The sequence below is a fragment of the Limulus polyphemus genome, unplaced genomic scaffold, assembly GCF_000517525.1.
Source record: "Limulus polyphemus unplaced genomic scaffold, Limulus_polyphemus-2.1.2 Scaffold12, whole genome shotgun sequence".
Classification (NCBI taxonomy): domain Eukaryota; kingdom Metazoa; phylum Arthropoda; class Merostomata; order Xiphosura; family Limulidae; genus Limulus; species Limulus polyphemus.
Window position 1 is genome coordinate 1,024,059 of NW_013665622.1, and position 8,810 is coordinate 1,032,868.

Sequence of the window (8,810 nt, forward strand, 5' to 3'; positions counted from 1 at the left end):
CCTGCTGCTTTTCCTGCACACACAATCTTACATATGCAGACTTTGGTCTCTTGTCCATGTCAACACTAACACATAGTAACCTTATTGCTTTTACGAACGTTATTTCTGTGTTTGCGAGAAACATTAAATTTCTGTGTTTGGAGAGTAACGTATAGTTTGTGCGTACGTTCTTCCAAGCTTATCTCTTACATAATACGTGTGTATCTGCTTAGGTATTAACTCCCAGCTTCCATTAATTAGCACACAGTTGAGTGAATTGTTCTGTAAATGCTAATAACTGTATCTTAGTTTTATCAGTGAATTAGGATTAAAAAAATTACAGATCTTGCAGTTCCCAATGGACAGTACGCTTGTGTACATGTTATTCAATAATATTAATGGATTTGACAAAAGCATCTAGCAAACGTTCATAGGATGAATCCACTCATTTGATCGTGTATTTTAATGTAACAGGAAGCATACAATAGTTTTCTCGTGGTAGCCGTTTCACCATCGATTGATGAGGAGGTTTACCAGCGCCACTCTACGGAGTTTGTGCGCACTAACGGAACATCATTCGAAGTTAGACATCGCAGAGTTTCATTCAATTGCGAGACTCATACCCAAGAGTACATTCTTCAGTATTTTGTCCAGTGCGCTCACATTCATTCTTCTAATTCTACGAAATGGTCTTTGTAAAATGCACCAAGTTGGTGAGTAGACTTACACTTACCTAAATCACTTTGTTTTAGGACAAGATACTTCAAGGTTAAAATAATACTAAGTATTTTCACCAAATCTCTAATGTGTTTTTTATTTTATGTGCAAGTATATGAATTCCAACGCCCCAGGCATATTGATTTGCACATTAACAAAACCTAGATGGAAAAGAAAAATGTTTGATATCGTTAGTAATTCAAAGTGAACATAAATGAAAAAAATATATATATGAAGAAAAATACGAAAAAAGCTGCTTCATTTTCAGATTATAATTTTTTTTACGTGGCATTATGATATGAAGTGCAGCATAATGCCCAATATACTTAATTATAGTGATGAGTATAATGAGTTAAATTTGTTGTTTTACAGATCCCTAATATAAAATATTTATATCATGATACTGGCAAGATTCAAATGATTTCTAATAACAACATGCAATTTGAAATTACATTTCGGATGTAAATTTGTTTACTTTCTTTTCCCTGTAAATTAATTTATAGATTTCATAGATTTTTTTTTTTTATTATATATATATATTAATTATAGAAAATTAGCCATCCTAGACAACTTTATAAAAGATAGTGTTTGGGAAGGTGGTTTTATAAATGTTGATTGGATTTTGTACATGCTTTTTTTTCATACATAAATCGATCTACAACTTGTTTCCAAAACAAGTTAAAGAAATTTCCGTTCAATTTTTTTCTAAGTCTACTAACAGAATGTTTGTACGGGAATAGTTTTAATGGTATTTACGTAATCTAGATAGTTTTAATGACATTTACGTAATCTAGATAGTTTTAATGACATTTACGTAATCTAGATAGTTTTAATGACATTTACGTAATCTAGATAGTTTTAATGACATTTACGTAATCTAGACCGATTTAATTTATCAGGAATTTTCATATGGTTCAACAAAATTCATAAAAGAGTTCATGGTAAAACAAGCTTCACGCATAATAAAATGGATAAATAATTTACCAAGATTATGACCTGAAACACAATAATACATCTGCAAAATAATAAAGTCACGCAAGGGCTCCGAGCTCATTGCATTATCTTTGTGAAATGCCGTAGAAAATTGTCTGTAAAAAGGGGCTTACACGTTTGGTTAATAGCACAGATGGAGTGTATATTCCGAGAGCAACAACAACAACAACAACAAACTAAAGGTTACGTATGGTTACACTTTCAAACAGGAAGTGTCACTTGGTTATTTACCATAAATAAAAACGTTTTTTCCAACTTTGATTTAAAAAAAAAAGAACGACCATATTTATGCCTGTGAACTATGTTTATGATATAAAAAAAACCTGCGATGTTGAATCGCTAATGCTCCTTCTTCATCATGAGCTGTGTGTTTTAATGATCTTGGACACACGCCATGTAAAATAATACCGAATTATATTACTATTAACCTGCTCATAAGTGCAAGACAGCATTCTCTAAATATGGTACCTAAAGTCGTGATATTCACTTATGTTAAGATACACGTGCTAAAGTCTAAGGAAACTGCAATGGAAGCGTAAAATCATGCTAAGTGTTAATTTCCATCAGATACGTTTTGTAGCCTTTTTAATACATTAATTCCCTTCTTGTAGGCCCTACGTTTGTGATAATAGATTGTTGCTATCCGCCTGTTTTCTCTATTCTCTAACAAGTGAACAGATAAAGAAGAATGACTAGTTTTGAAGAATACACCGGGCTTGACACATATAATTATAGATGGAGAAATGCACAACTATGTGGAAACAACCCTAAAATTACTGACTTATTTCTATGTTCTTTTATAACATCAGTGTAAAGAACAAGCGAAAAAGTACGTAAAATCAGTCACTTTGTGCATAAGTTGAATACGTAACCTCTAGAAATAATTAGTTGATTAATTGCAATATTGATGGATTTTTTTGGGGGGGGGGTGTATTTGTGTTCCAGGTGTTTATTGGGTACAGTAACATTAAAAGTGTAATATCACTGTTGTGCTTCTAAACGGATCTTGCTTTACCAGCTTAATAGTAAAACACCATGACTATTTGACGTGTTAGAAGTAGCAGTATGCTGTAAACCAAGTGGTCAGAGAATTTAATTTTCGTTGCGTGCATGAACGATACCTGAGATAGGTCACTGTATGCTTGTATATAGAAGTACATTATGCTAATATAATAGTAAAATTACAAATAATGATTCATAAGCATCATTAAGTGGTTTTATTTTAGGGGAACGGACTACATGTTTCGACAGAAGAAGAGACAAAACAATTATTAGTTCAATGTATGATTAATAAGTCAAAGACGTTCATGCGGCGTTTAGGGGTAATATTAGTTACCAGATAATGAATGGTTAGGAAGACAAGGTTAATTTCAAAAGATTTAGTCAGTTGACGTAATGCATCTGATCAGTATCTAATTAGATTATTTTAGGGTTGAAATATAAAATACTAAAGTTACGGGTTTTAGTTATTTATGCGATATTTGTATCCAGAAACGGATTACTAGTGTTAAAAAGTAAAATTTGAAGATAAAAATATTTTACTTATCTAGTGTTTATGGATAAGGATTGGAACAAGCTAAAATCTCAAGTTTCAAAGTTTTGGATTTATCACTCCACGTGGTGTTCTTGGAAATAGAACGCTTATTTTATAGATACTGTTTCTTATTAATGCAGGTTTTTACATATTTTCTCTTACAAATGCATGCTTTATAGATATTAAGCCTTTCTAAAGTACGTCTTCTAGATAATTTCATTACATATTCAAGATTCTAAGGATTGTTTTTGTTATTAATGTTACTTTTCAAAATATTGTTTGCATATATTGTAGTTTTCTAAATATTGTTTGCTTATATTGTAGTTTTCTAAATATTGTTTGCATATATTGTAGTTTTCTAAATATTGTTTGCATATATTGTAGTTTTCTAAATATTGTTTGCATATATTGTAGTTTTCTAAATATTGTTTGCATATATTGTAGTTTTCTAAATATTGTTTGCTTATATTGTAGTTTTCTAAATATTGTTTGCATATATTGTGGTTTTCTAAATGTTATTGCTAATATTGTATTTTTCCTAAATATTATTTATTACCAGAAAAATAAACATACAATCTGGAATATCACGTTGAAATACAAGGTTTTATTCATCTAAGAGCTTTTTAACTGTTTAGAGAGCTCTTCGTCATGTGGAATTAAAACACTAAATAGAAAAAAGCGTTTAAAAAAAGAGAAATCAATCGTGAGGAAATTACGAGATCATACATACATTATTGATAAGGCGCGCGTTATTAACATTGTATTAGAATAGTTATCGATGAAGTTTATTTACATGCGATATGTAGACTCGTGAATTTGTTAAGTATAAGGAAATTGGTAATGAATTCAAAAATTACATACAATTAATACATATGCAACTTAAAACGGCATAAAAGGGTTGCCAGTTGGCAAAATAGGTATTGTTAACTACTAGTACAAGTAGCCATTGATAGCTTTCCACGAATATCAGAACAATAAAAATTTTGTAAGTGTAAGCTTTGTAGACATTATTGAAAGAGTTGCGGTTTAAACGCCAAAAGCTGACGAAGCATTACAGATTTATAGGCCTAAAAGTTGTAATAAAAATCACGAAAACTACAGGGTTTTTTTTTCTACGCTACGCTTAATTTCTCCATTTCGGATTCCAAATTAGAGGCATGTCAAAGAGACAAAGACATACCTGAAATAATATTTTTACACGCCTCCAATTTTGAATTCTAAATGGACAAGTTAAAAGTAGTGTAGAAATAACCATCTGTAATTTACGTGTTTTTTTTTACAAATCTTACATCTATTTGTTTGTAATGCTTCGTCAGCTTTCAACGTTTAAACCGCAACTAATGAAGGTTATGTTGATATTTGTTAGAAAGGTAGGGTATATAGATGTCGTGAGTTACTGTTGCAAATTGTTTTTACATATATATATATTTTTATATTTTTTGCACCGAATAAATAACCTGAAAATGGAATTAGGCTGCACTTATACTTATTGATGTTTTTTTTTTCATTTGAAACGATATTTTATTCATGGATTATTTTTATGTGAAGAAACCTAAATCGGTTAAAATGTACACCCAGAATCGTCGAAAGGCAACGAAGGGTGGCTTAATGGAAGCAATTCCTTATAGTATCGTTTTTTTCTGTCACATTTTAAATAAAAAGTGTAAATCAACTTTGCAAGAAATTCAAGAACTAAAGTGTAAATTTAACCTGAATTATGATTGCCATTTCCAAATCGAAGAAATTCTTTGGTGATGACCAGTGTTGTTTTTCAATCACTATTGAATAGATGCAGTTTTATGATGACGTCTGAGTCTGGTGAGGATCCACCATCTGTTTTTGAAGTTGTTTTAAAATCGTCTAATGGCAAGTGCGTATGTCAAATCATGAATAATAAACGCATAATAACATTCAAAACTAATTTATTTGGTAATATTAGGAAATCTTGTGCCAAGATGTGTTTGTTTGGTTTTTGTTTTGTCTTTTATTAATAATTGTAAAGAATCACAATAGGCTAGTTGTGCTCTGTCCACTTAGAGTATTCAAATTCAATTTTTATCGTTATAAAACCACAGGATTACCGCCGAGCCGCGAAGGAGGCATTAACACGAGAATAATATAACTGAGTTTTGAAAATTAATATAAGTATAAACACTTATCTAAACAATCAGAAGCATAAAAGTGTTCGCTAATAATAGTCTACTGTCATTCAGTGTAGCTAGTATAAGAAGAAGTTAAATTTAGCCCCTAACTTCATAAACGAAGTGGTCATTTGATGTAATCAACGATTCTAAGATATAAATCTTTCTATAAGGAATCTGCTATAGAAAAGAAGCAAGTTTTTGTCAAAACTACTTTACATGAAAAAATTCTACTCACTTTAATACTGATGGAGTTTACTGTTCTAGATATCCTTAACATGGATAATATATACGTATGTAGTAATTATATTAAATAAACCAAGTGAAAAATCTAATATATAGCCAAATGCCTGCTGAAGATTTCAAAAAGATACATTACTCTCACATTGTAATCATCGAAGTGCCAAATTTAACTGTCTCTGCTCATATTCGGAGGCGCCTTTCTTTACACATGATGAATTAATTGTGAACTGTGGAAAGATTATGGAATACATCTTCTGTAGATTATAAAAACAGTTTTTGTCGTTTACTGCGGTTGTTTGAAAATAAAGCGATATGCACGAGAAATGATTTCCACAAGACTGCTTAGGAACACCAGCTTAGTTTAAGATAAAAGGAAAGAAGACAAAGAAAACTTGTTTGGAATTGGAAACCGAGCTGAAAAGACGAGCATTGTTATATTGTTTTGTTTTAAAAAAATTTTTTGACTTTTGACGGTAAATAGTTTGGACTTTATTTGGGGGGATTATTTTACACGGAGAATGAACATGACATGTTATTTAGTTAAATAAGGTTATATATCTATCCAGGCATAGAAAAGCAAAATGATTGTTTTATTCGTATTCCTTTTATTAACATCAATTTTTCTGTTATCTAAAATTGTAAAGCATTAAAATACTTCTACTGCATAAAAGTAAATCATACGAAACAGTAGACAACCTATTAATATTATATTACAACTTTAATGATATACATATTATATTTTATTCTACGTTTTTATTCTACTGATAATAATATTTGTTCACAAGACATTTATGACTTTGTTTCTAATAGAAGCTACAATGATAGTTATATGATAATATTCAGGTTGTGTTTCTCCCAAAACTCTACATATGCTTGTCGTTTTTATTATGTCAATCATTGCTTTCCCCAAACACAACTCATATAAGATTTTATATGATTATGAATATTACTGTCTCATTTTTTTATGAGAGTTGTTACATTTTCTTCTATGCCAGCTTTCATCTGATAACATTCATATTGCTATTTTCCTTAAACTGTAGATGTAATTGATTTTTTACGACAGTAATTTTCTTTCTAAATCTACCCATATTGTCTTGTACCTGATAATTTTCATATTGTATTTCTATCTGACATCTGTTCTCTATTATCAATAATATATCTATTTTCCTAACATCACTCGTATTACCTTTTTATGTTATTTGTATTATACCTTCCTGATAACACTTTTCTCTTTGAACATTATTAACATTATGTGAACAGTACTAATAAAATAAAAGTTTCATAATTGTCAATCGAAATATTCTAAGGTTATTTTATGGTATCATATACTAATTATACCGGTTTTTATTCCTGTTTTCTACAAATTACTATAGTTTTTAAATAAGAATAACGTTATTAATGACGGTGACATTACACCTATGGCACTCGTGGCTAATGACTGTTGCCGAGAGATAAGCCTATTTAGTATTTAATTATTGTAGCTTTAACCACTGTGTTATAATTGAGTAAAGGTACCGAGAGATAAGCATACACGGTATTTAATTACTGCAGCTTTGGCCAATTTCTTACAAATGAGAAAAGTTGGAACCTTATTCTGAATTTTGTCTAACTTACACACAAACTGGTCAACAACTTTAAAGCAAAGCACGTCTGTCGTTCGCCATGAGCAAACATGACACGAAATTCAAATATTACAGTTCAACTATCAACTTACAGTCTGTGGCATCATTCTTTTTTGTGTGAGATATGATACTATGAAACTCCAGGCTGTAAAACATCTCATTTTCTATCGCTTCTTGGTCAATTATCTAGTTTTTTTATTCATTTTCGCGTATGCTAGAACTACGCTTTATTTCATTTCCAGTGAATCACGTCAAACCTGTAACATCAAAGATAAATTAGGATCTTAGCGTTTGGATCTACTATATTGGGTTTCTCATCACCATAGTATAATGTTTCCCAAACTGACAAGAACGATGAAACATATTCTTTATTTCTTTCATTCTACGAACCAAGTAGATTCTGTAAACAACACACCATAAAAATCAAAATACTTGTATTTTTTCTTTTATCTTAGAAGGCATGGAAAACATATTAAATTTGCTCTGAAGAAAGATAAAAATTTGTTTTAAGGTTATTCAATCCAAGTGTCAGAAATCCATTTCTCAACATTTTAACTACAATTGTCAACATGTTTTCTTATCATTGCAATATGTTTGCGAGATAAACCTGTTTTGCATTACCGCAAAAAACCAATTAGGATCTGGACAAAGTTTATTGGAACACAAAGAAAAACGAAATAAATAACTCTGCTGTAATTATCAAATTTTATATTTTCAGAGAAATTTCTAATTTTTAACCTAGCTTTAAGCTCTATTATACAGCTACCTGAAAGTTTTAATTTGCAGTAACGCCAAACTTTAGATATATTTAAATTATTTTTCTTCTAAAAATACATTTAGAAATAAATTTACCAATGTTTACGATAGTTTTCAAGATATCATTTTGTGACCAAAGCATGGCTATAAAGCTCGATATAAAGACAGTATTTATATTGAATTATTTTTTCCATCTTTACTCTGCAGGTATTATTTAACCACTAAAATTAATTTACTTAAAACATCTTATTATTAAACTACGTAAAAAGTTCTAAAATACTACATTTCTGGGACATTTTTCAAGTGAATGTTTTACAATTATTTGTATATACATAGCATAAAGTTTGTATGAAAGCTACGCCCGGTTTCTAACGTTGCAAGTCCGCAGACATACCGTTGTGCCACTGTGGGACTAGAATAAAGTAAACATGAATTAAACACAAGTAATTTTCGCTTGTGGTAATACATTTAAAACAATTCCTAGGATTTGGAATGAGATTACAGGTAAAATAATTAAATATTATTAATACTAATTTGATACTTTCTTGATATGCAGTTACTATACTATAAATATAGTTTTGTAAATGTTAAGACCAGATAAATCTCCATTTATCACATCATTAACATTTAATAATTTATTGTTATAATTAACAGCTTCTGATCAAAAATAGGCTTAATACCTATACCAGGGCTAAAATTCTACATATATAAGAGGGTCGCGGGTTCGAATCCCCGTCACACCAAACATGCTCGCCTTTCAGCCGTGGGGGCGTTATAATGTGACGGTCAATCCCACTATTCGTTGGTAAAAGAGTAGCCCAAGAG

At 30.3% G+C, this 8,810-nt stretch overlaps 1 protein-coding gene across 1 annotated transcript in view; it reads left to right on the plus strand.

Annotated features, from left to right (window-relative positions):
• Nucleotides 1-601: 601 nt before the first annotated feature.
• Nucleotides 602-8,810, plus strand: part of LOC106478792 (nephrin-like) — a 124,326-nt gene continuing 116,117 nt past the window's right edge. The window contains exon 1 of the mRNA XM_022382811.1: nt 602-692. The gene's annotated coding sequence lies outside the window, so the exon portion shown is untranslated. The remainder of the gene's footprint in view (nt 693-8,810) is intronic.